The 9,686-nt window shown below is 51.7% G+C and overlaps 1 pseudogene; it reads right to left on the reverse strand.

Annotated features, from left to right (window-relative positions):
- Nucleotides 1-485: 485 nt before the first annotated feature.
- LOC139031446 (L-lactate dehydrogenase B chain pseudogene) lies at nt 486-1,814 on the reverse strand (annotated as a pseudogene).
- Between the last annotated feature and the right edge of the window lie 7,872 nt (nt 1,815-9,686).

Genomic DNA, 9,686 nt, shown 5'->3' on the forward strand with positions numbered 1-9,686 from the left:
CGCCTGCCGTTTCCTCTCCGTTTCTTCTCGTCCTACTTCTCATTCCCTCTTCCTCTCCCAGATGGAGTTGGTGGGGGGGCACTGGTCAGGCACCTTCCCCAGGGCGGAGGTCCTGGGGGGGACATAGGATGCAGGCTCTCCTCCCTCTAAGGCAGGCAAAGACTCAGGACTTCTTCCACATCCCACTCCCTGCAGGATGCAAAGCCAGAATTTACTTGGTTACTCCACGCTTGGCCTGGCATCTTTTTAAATGAAATATATTTCCCTGGTGGCTCAGTGGTAAAGAATCCAGTTGCCAATGCAGGAGACACAGGAGCTGTGGGTTGGCAAGACCCCCTGGAGGAGGAAATGGCAGCCCACTCCTGTGTTCCTGCCTGGAAAACTTCACAGAGGAGCCTGGCGGGCTACAGTCCATGGGATCGCAGAGTTGGACACGACTGAGTGGGTGTACACATTGCACATTGAATTATCTCCTTATTTATCCATTTTCTTCCTTTTTTTTTTTTTTTTTTTTTTACGCTAGGTGGTTTATTTTATTTGTTCAAGGACTCATCTTGTAAGCTTTAATAGCAAGCATGGGCTTTGATTCTGGGAGCCTAGATTCACAGACTTAGGAAGACAAAAGCGCACTGTGCTCCATGTACATGGACGCAAACTAAAGGCTTGTGGTTAATCAAACTGTACTTTTAAGTTTCTACAGCCTCGCAGCCAGAAGTCACAGGTCCTTTAGATCCTTTTGGATGCCCCAGAGGGTATCTGCACTCTTCTTAAGTTGGGCAACCTCTTCATCCTTCAGCTTCTGGTTGATAACACTGGTTAACCCTCGAGCATTCAGGATACATGGAAGGCTCAGGAAGACTTCATTCTCAATGCCATACATGCCCTTCACCATTGTTGACACTGGGTGAATCCTGGATAGATTTTTCAACATGGATTCAATAAGATCAGCCACACTTAATCCAATAGCCCAGTTGGTATATCCCTTTAGCTTGATGACTTCATAGGCACTCTCAACCACCATCTTATGCACTTCCTTCCAATTTTCACTATCATTGTCTGTTCCCATTTCTGGATTCAGTTCCTGGAGAGAAACGCCTGCCACATTCACTCCACTCCACACAGCCACGCTTGAGTCGCCATGTTCTCCCAAAATCCATCTGTGGCAGCTGCTGGGATGAATGCCAAGTTTTTCAGCCATAAGATAGCGAAATCTAGCAGAATCCAGATTACATCCACTCCCAATCACACGGTGCTTGGGTAATCCACTTAGTTTCCAGGTAACATATGTGAGAATATCCACTGGGTTGGAAACCACAATGATGATGCAGTCAGGACTGTACTTGACTATCTGAGGAATGATGAACTTGAAGACGTTAACGTTCCTTTGCACCAAATTCAGGCGACTCTCCCCCTCTTGCTGGCGAACTCCTGCAGTTACCACCACGATCTTGGAATTGGCAGTGACAGAGTAATCTTTGTCTGCCACAATTTTTGGTGTCTGAAGGAATAAACTCCCATGCTGCAGGTCCATCATTTCTCCTTTGAGTTTATCTTCCAAAACATCCACAAGAGCAAGCTCATCAGTCAGAGACTTTCCCAGAATGCTGATGGCACATGCCATACCAACTTGTCCAACACCCACTACAGTGATCTTATTGTTTGGGATTGTTCCCTCTTCTTCGGCAACTGGTGCAATCAGTTTGTCCTTAAGAGTTGCCATTGTGCCCAGGGAAAAGAAAGTTCTCCAGACACTGGTAAGGGTTGCACGAAGACGACGAGGTCGGCAGCGTGCGTCTCCTCGGCGCAGGATTGGCAAGGAGCCATTTTCTTCCTTTTTTAAATGGAGGACAATCTTAAGGATTCAGCTCGATGAGTTTTTATATAGGTACACACATCCCCTTACAACCACAAATCACTTGGATCAAGATAGGAAACATTTCCAGCACCCCAGAAGCCCCTTCACTCCACAATCCCACTTCCACTCCCTGCCTCTTCAAGGTAACCATTATTTTGACCTCTATCACTGTTAGGGGAAGCACAATGATTGAAACCCTCCACCCTGGCCAGGCACCATAGTAACCATTTGCATAAGTTGTTTTAAGACAAGAGGTCCCAGTAAGGAGCACGGAACTAATAAGCTTCCATCAACCAGAAGAGTTCGGGAAAGGTCAAAAGGAGACACCACATGTCCGACCACCTCCCAGAATCCTTCTCTCTGGCATCCACCTTGGCTGAACAAGGCGTGCACCACCAGGAAGGACTCTGGGTCAGAATGATCGGCTAAGGACAACCCGGAAACTAGTCCCATCACCGTAAAACCCAAGACTGCGAGCCACGCAGCAGAGCAGTTCTCCTGGGTTCCCTTACCCTCCTGCTCTCCACCCGGGTTCCCTTCCCAATAAAATCTCTTGCTTTGTCACCACATGTGTCTCCTCAGACAATTCATTTCCGAGTGTTAGACAAGAGCCCAGTTTGGGGCCCTGGAAGGGGTCCCCCTTCCTGCAACATCACCACAGATGAGTTTTGCTTGCTAGTGAAGTTTATGTAAACAGAATCATGCAGTAGATAACCCTTGTGTATCTGGCTTCTTTTGCTCAACATTACATCCATGAGGTTTGTTCATCTTTGTCGCAGTAGCTCATCATTTTTCGTTGCTGTGGAGCATTCCACTGTATGAATATATACCACGGCTCTCTCAACTGTTCTTCTCTTGGTAGATACCTGGATTGTTTTCAGTTTGGGGCTATAATAAATGGAACATTCTTGTACCTGTTTTGCTCTGCAGATTGAGAACAGTGTAACCTTAGGCAATTGTGATGCTGTGATTTGTAAGAAATACATATATTTTTTGCCTACAGTTCCCGGCTCACAGGTCCCAAAACCCTTGGAATTTCCTGATGATACGAGGATAAGAACATCTTTTGTTTTAGTATTTGCTCTCTTGTCCTCAGTTCCTGAAATCACTTGAGAGCCATTAAGGTGAAATGGGTGTCTTATTCATAACAAGCCCCTTTTCACCACACCTGTCGTTGCTGTTCAGTCACTAAGTCTTGCCTGACCCTTTGTGTCCACATGAACTGCAGCATGCCAGGTTCCCCTGCCCTGCATTATCTCCCAGAGTTTGCTTAAACTCGTGTCCACTGAGTCGGTGATGTCATCCAACCATCCCATCCTCTGTCGTCCCCTTCTCCTCCCGCCTTTAATCTTTCTCAGCATTGGGGTCTTTTCCAGTGAGTCAGCTCTTTGCATCAGGTGGCCAAAGTATTGGAGCTTCAGCTTCAGTATCAGTCCTTCCAATGAATATTCAGAGTTGATCAAGGTGAAATGGGTGCATTATTCATAACAAGCCCTTTTCCACCACACCTGAATTTATATTAATACGATGACTTTGGAAAGCCTCTGAGCACAGGGCTGGTTGCCAGAGGAGCCAACCACATAAATAAAAATTTGGAACTCTGCAGAGTGGGGAGGGGCTGGAAGTTGAGTCAATGGCCAGTCATTTAATCAATCATGCCTTGATAATGAATCCTCCATAAAACCCCGAAAAGAATGGGGTTCAGAGAGTTTCCAGGTTAGGAAACAGAAAGCTTCTTGGTGCCATGGCTCTGGGCTCCAAACTCCATGAGGACATGAGTTCTTTGGCTCGGGCCCTCACCCTGTGTATCTCTTCATCTGGCTGTTGGCTTGCACCCTTTAATATCCTCTGTACTAAGCCAGTAATCTAGGGGATAAACGGGTTTCCTGAGTTCTGTGAGCTGCTCTAGCAGACTTGACAGCCCTCCAATCTGAGGCCTGTTGGTCAGAAGCACAGTTAACAATCGGGGCTTGTGACTGGCATCTGAAGCTAGGGGCAGCTTTGTGGGACTGAGCCCTCAGCCCCTGGGATCTGATGCTGTTTCTGAGCAGATGGTGTCAGAACTGAGTTGGATTGTAGGACACCGGCTGGTGTCACAGAGAACTGCCTAGTGGGACGTGGGAAACCCCCTCCCCCCACCACTCTGCCCACGTATTGGAATTGAGGGTGCAGAATCTTTGAGCAAGTTACCTGACTTCTCTGAGCCCCAATTTCCTCATCTCTAAAATGAGGAGGGAGGATGCTGTCCTATTAGAGATCATGAAGATTAAACAACACATGCAGAGTGTCCAATGCAGTGCCTGACACACAGTAGGTGCTTAATAAATGCCATTTCCTCTATCTTGTAATCTGTTGGGATCTGGGAAGGGAGATTGCAGTGTGATTCCCAGCCTGGGATCCTGAGGTCAGAAAGCTATCTCCATAGCAACCAGCATTACAGCAAATGATGACAACACGGCTGACTATTTGTTGAGCGCTCATACAGCCGATGCTGTGGTGTCAGGACTTTTGCTGTCATTTCTGCCGTTATCTATGGCTGTTCCATGAGACCTAGGTCTCTGTGGCCTCTCAGAGCACCAGGAATGATTCCCATTTTACAGATGGGGAAACTGAGTCTCAGAATAATTGAAAAGACTTGCCCCAAATCACTCATCCATCTGACCTGAGAGTAAAGACACAGAAAGTGAAAGGAGAGGGTCTGGCTCAGGATGGGTGCCCATTTGTGGAATAGACCGAAAAGGAAATCCTTCCTGTGCCCAACCCCTCCTCCTGGGCAGTCATTCTCTGGGGAATTATGACTGCCTCTCTGTGCATATGGTTTCTCCCCTAGAGAGAAACTTCTTGTGCCTTACACCACTATGCAACAGGACTTCCCCGATGGTCCAGTGGTTAAAGAATCCACCTTGCAATGCAGGGGATGTGCGTTGGATCCCTGGTCAGGGAACAAAGATCCCACAAGTCACAGCCACAGCTAGAGAGTCCATGTGCCACAACAAAAATTCCCGCAACGGGTATCCTGTGTGCCGTAACTAAGACCAGATGCCGCCCCCCCAAAAAAGTAACAAGCAATGGGGAGTTTTACAGCCTGTTTTGAAAGTGGACTGGGTCACCTCATTTACTCTTGCCCTGCATATGGGAGAACTCAGTGTCTGGGCTAAGCGACTCCCAGGGCTCATCACATTTGGCCTCCAGCCTGGGGATCGGTCCTAAGGAGGTCAGTGATCTGCCTGCTTTCCAAAGCCCTTAGAGAAGAGACTGCCTTTCCTGAGGATGGGGGAGAAAGCAGAGGAAAGAGACCCGAGGCTGGGGACACAGTGCTGGGAGGCTGGACCCCTGCCTCCAGCTGGTCTTGCCCCACGGCCTGGCTGGCCTTGGGCAAGCTTCATGTCCTCTCTGGACCTTGCTTACCTAGTCTAGGACAGGTCAGGATGAATGCAAATCCTTTTCAGCTGCAGTGTGTACTTTGGAAGAGAGGGAGGGGCAGTGTCACTTGATTTCAGAGAATTTGATGAGTGAGGGGCGGGGGTGGGTTAGTGGAGGCTTCTGCAGTCCACTCAGGGCCTTGGGCCTTAGAGGTTCCATGAAGCTTTCTTCCCCTCCTGGCAGCCATTTGGAGGAGGGGCTGCTAATTGCAGGGTGGAGGGCCGCTAATGAGCCCGCTAAGGACCTCGGAAGCGGCTCTGATGGTGCTAAAGGGCTTCCCTGAGTTTCCTTAATAGCCCTGGTGGCAGTCAGGCCTCCATTAGCAGGAGGATTAATCACCAGGCAGGTCTCGGCCACCCCCTTCCAAGGTGCCCCCAGCTGCTCCCAGCCGCCCCTGCGGTGCCTTGGGGCCTTAGAGATGCCCCCACTCACGGCCTGTGCTAGCTGATCTCCGATGAGAGAGCAGGGCAGGGAGACGGGAGTCTGAGGGGCCGGGCTTGGGGAACACAGGGGACACAGGGACGAGGGGAATGGAGACCCCAGAAACAGGGGCAGGGGCCTCTGGGAGTGATTGCAGGTTATGACAGACCCCTGGAGAATGCAAATGATATGCAAAATATGCAAACGATTAGCGATTAGTCGTGGGTCAACAGCTTGGGTCGTTTGAGGAAGAAGCGGACAGCTCTCTGCTCTAAGCCTCTGATTGGGCCCAGGGGAGGGTCAGGCAGAGTGGCCTTGGTGGGCCCACCAGACCAGGACCTCTGACCCCTCAGTTTGCCAGACCTCCTGGGCAGCCTCCTATGCCACCCTCTGGGGCAGGGAGGGGTTCAGGCAGCCAGAGGCTCAGAAATCCCTGTTCACCCTGCAAACTGCCCACTTGCTCAGAGTCCAGGGCATCCCTTGCCATTTGCTTTCCGGGCCTGTGAGATGAGCGACGTGTGAACGTCTCTTCTCCCCTACCCCTCTGAGTTCGCGCTGCCCTTTCCCCTGCAGCCTCTGCGTCTCCGCCTGCCCCCTCTCTGCACCAGGTCTCTGGAGTGCTCCACCTCCTGCTTTGCTGGCCCACCTGTTAGTTATTCCCAGTGACCATCCCTCTCTCTTCTTGAAGGAAAATCTGCCATGATGCCCTTGTGCCTCAATCACTTACTTTGTTCCTGGTTCTCATTTGATGGGTTCAGAGGGCCCAGCCAGTCCTGGGGTGGGGATGGAGGCGGGGTGGAGGGAGGACCTGCTCCATCATCTCAGCTCATCAAAAAAAAACCAAAAACCCGCAGTTGCCAGTCAGGGCATCCTCTGAGAGCCACCCAGGGGAACCCCGAGAGGGCGCCCTGTCCACTCCCTGCTCCCACCAGGCCGTGCTGGACATGTACAGAGGCCTTCCCATGCCGGCAGGGCCAGGAGGTATGGCATGGCTTTCCGAACACCAGGCCTGCTCCCAGCACCCGTTTGAGGGAGAAAAGCCTTCCTGGAGTCTTTGTCACAGCTGGGGGTCAGGAGGCAGGGAAGGGAATCTGTATTTTCCGAGTCCCTGCTATGAGCCTGGCAGAGTCCAGGGATTGTAAAATATAGAGAGCATGTGGGGGAGAGGCAGTGGGCAGAGGGTCTTCAGAGAAGCTACCTTCTAAGATCCCCTTCCTCTAATGCACCCTTCCTGCAGGCAAGGGGAGGCCTGTAGGCTGAGCAGGTAGCTCCGCCTCTGGGTCTTTCTTTGGGAAAGTGAGAGGCCCTGAATCCAGTGGGGAGGGAGGCCAGGGATATGGAGTAGGGGGGCAACCGGCCTCACCTTCACCCCAGGGGTGGGGGCTACCGGGGCCTGAGATCAGTGACACTGGACCCCATAGTCTGACCCTTTTCAGTGATGAATGTGGGTAGCAAGCAGGGACCAGGCAGTTCTGAGCAGAGGACAGGAGGGGCTGGACCATGCCCCCCTCCCCCACTCTGCCAATCCCATGGAGGGTCTACACCCACCACCCTGCCATCCCCATGGGGGGGGTCTACCCCCACCCCCTGCCATCCCCATGGGGGGTCTACCCCCACCCCCTGCCATCCCCATGGGGGGGTCTACCCCCACCCCCTGCCATCCCCATGGGGGGTCTACCCCCCCAACCCCTGCTGGCTCCTATGCCAGCTGCATCGAGTGCTGACTCCAGGAGGAGAGCTGGGGTTCTCATCATCCTACATGGTAATGTTAGGGGAAGGACACTGACTGAAACTGCCCACCCTGGCCAGGAACCATAGTAACCATTCGCATGATGTATTTTATGACAGAAGGTCCTGGTAAGCAACATGGAACTAATAAGCCACCATCAACCAGAAGAGTTTGGGAAAGGTCAAAAGGAGATGACACATGTCCTTCCGCCACGCAGAACCTTCTCGTTGGCATCTGTCCTGGCTGAGCAATGTGCATGCCACCAGGAAGGACCCTGAGTCTTATTGATGGGCCAGAGACAACCTGCAAACTAATCCTATCTCCATAAAACCCAAGACTGCCAGCGGTGTGACAGAGCAGTTCTCCTGGGTTCCCTTACCCTCCGGCTCTTTGCCCAGGGGCCCTCCCCAGTAAAGTCTCTTGCTTTATCAGCATGTGTCTCCTCGGACAATGCATTTCTGGGTGTTAGACCAGAGCCCACTCTTGGGCCCTGGCAGGGGTTCCCCCATCCTGCAACAATAACACCTGGAGCCAGATGCATTGCTGCTGGGGGTGACAGTGATGGCATTTGTCCCTCCTCTGGCCCAGGGACCCATTCTCGTTCTCTATTTCCTCCATCACTCTGCCTTCCCTTCCAGGAAGAGAGCTCGGGGTGATGAGGGGGGAACTGGGAGATCTGGGGTCTGAGCCACGTTGGCAACTAGGACTCCCTGCATGGAGCTCCCTCACCTGCTCAGTGGGGATTGTCTGGCCTGCCTCCTGGGGTTGTGGTGAGAGCCAGAAGAGAATGCTGAAGGGCTCTGGGGACTTGAAAAACCTATGCAAGGGTAAGGTCTCCAGGGCACAGTCTCCCATGAGAACTGCTCTGCAGGCTCACGTGGTTGCAGAAGTTAGCATGTGCTTGCTAAACCTGCCTTTTGCCTTCTGCACCCTAGACTCCGAATTCTGAGAACTCTCTTACACACACACACACACACACACACACACACACACACACACGCCTCCATTATTGGCCACTCCCCTCTCTGCCCCCATCTCTGGGACAGAGAGACCTCCTTTCCTGGGTCTTTTTCTCTCCTCCCAATCCATCCTTCTCCAGAAGTGTCCTCTGTGACATTGCTAGGAGGCTGAGAATCAGACCCCCCACCTCCCAAGTGCCTCTCCAGACGTGACCAGCATCAGCTTTCCAGTGTCCCCACTCCCGCGGTGACATAGACACCGCTGGCCGCCCCTGACCTTCAGGTGGTACCGAGATCCTCTTTCAGCTCTCCTGTCTGCCCCCCCTACCCCCGCTCTCCGCCCTCCCCACACCCCCGCTCCCCCCCTCCACCTCCAGCCTCAATTCTCCCTGCCTGCTGGCGGGCTGGAAGGCTGACTATCTCAGCAGCCCCAAGGGGGGGATCAGATGTGCGGTGCTTAGGGCCTACCTCCTCCATGGGGCCCAGGAGGAATCAAAGGACTTCTCTTTCCTTCTTTGACTCAGCAACCTGAGCCCCCATCTCTTAAAACTGGAGCTGAGAAATGCATCGCTGGGAAAGGACTTGCAGAACTTGGCTGGATTCTGGGCCGCCCAAGGCCCAGGTTGCTTGGCCAGGCTGGGCCTGAGTTTGGGAGGGGTGGGCAAGAAGGAAAAAAGAGTGTTGAATTAGGTTGCCTCACTCAGCTCAGGCATAAAATTCAAGGAGGACCCCCAAATATTTTCACGCAATATATGAAAAAATCAAAATTAATGCAAAACAAAATCCATCATGGTGCTATGCAGAAGAACGTGCCCCACACTGCCCTCCCCTCCACGCCCCCAAAGAGGTCTGTGTCCTCATTTTCAGAACCTGTGAATATGTTAAGTTATATGGCAAAGGGAAATTAAAGTTGCAAATAGAATTAAGATTGTTAATCTGCTGACCTCAAGATAGGGAGAGTAGCCTGTGTTGTCCAGGTGGGACCAACGTAGTTACACAATCCTTAAAATTGGAAAAGAGGCAAAAAAGCCAGAATCAGGGGAGGAAATGTAATGACAGATGCAGGGTCAGATTGGTGTGATATGATGTACTGTGATGTACTGAGATGTGATGAAGATTCTGCTGGCTTTGAAGACAGAATGGGGCTATGAGCCATGGAGTGCAGGCAGCCTCTAACACCTGGAAAAGGCAAGAAAACAGATCCTGCCCTGGAGCCTCCAGAAAGGAATGAAGTCTTGCTGACACCTTGGTTTTAGCTCAGTGAGACTACTGTTAGACTCTGTCCTACGGAAATATAAAA

The sequence above is a fragment of the Odocoileus virginianus genome, chromosome 27, assembly GCF_023699985.2.
Source record: "Odocoileus virginianus isolate 20LAN1187 ecotype Illinois chromosome 27, Ovbor_1.2, whole genome shotgun sequence".
In the NCBI taxonomy this organism is placed as follows: Eukaryota; Metazoa; Chordata; class Mammalia; order Artiodactyla; family Cervidae; genus Odocoileus; species Odocoileus virginianus.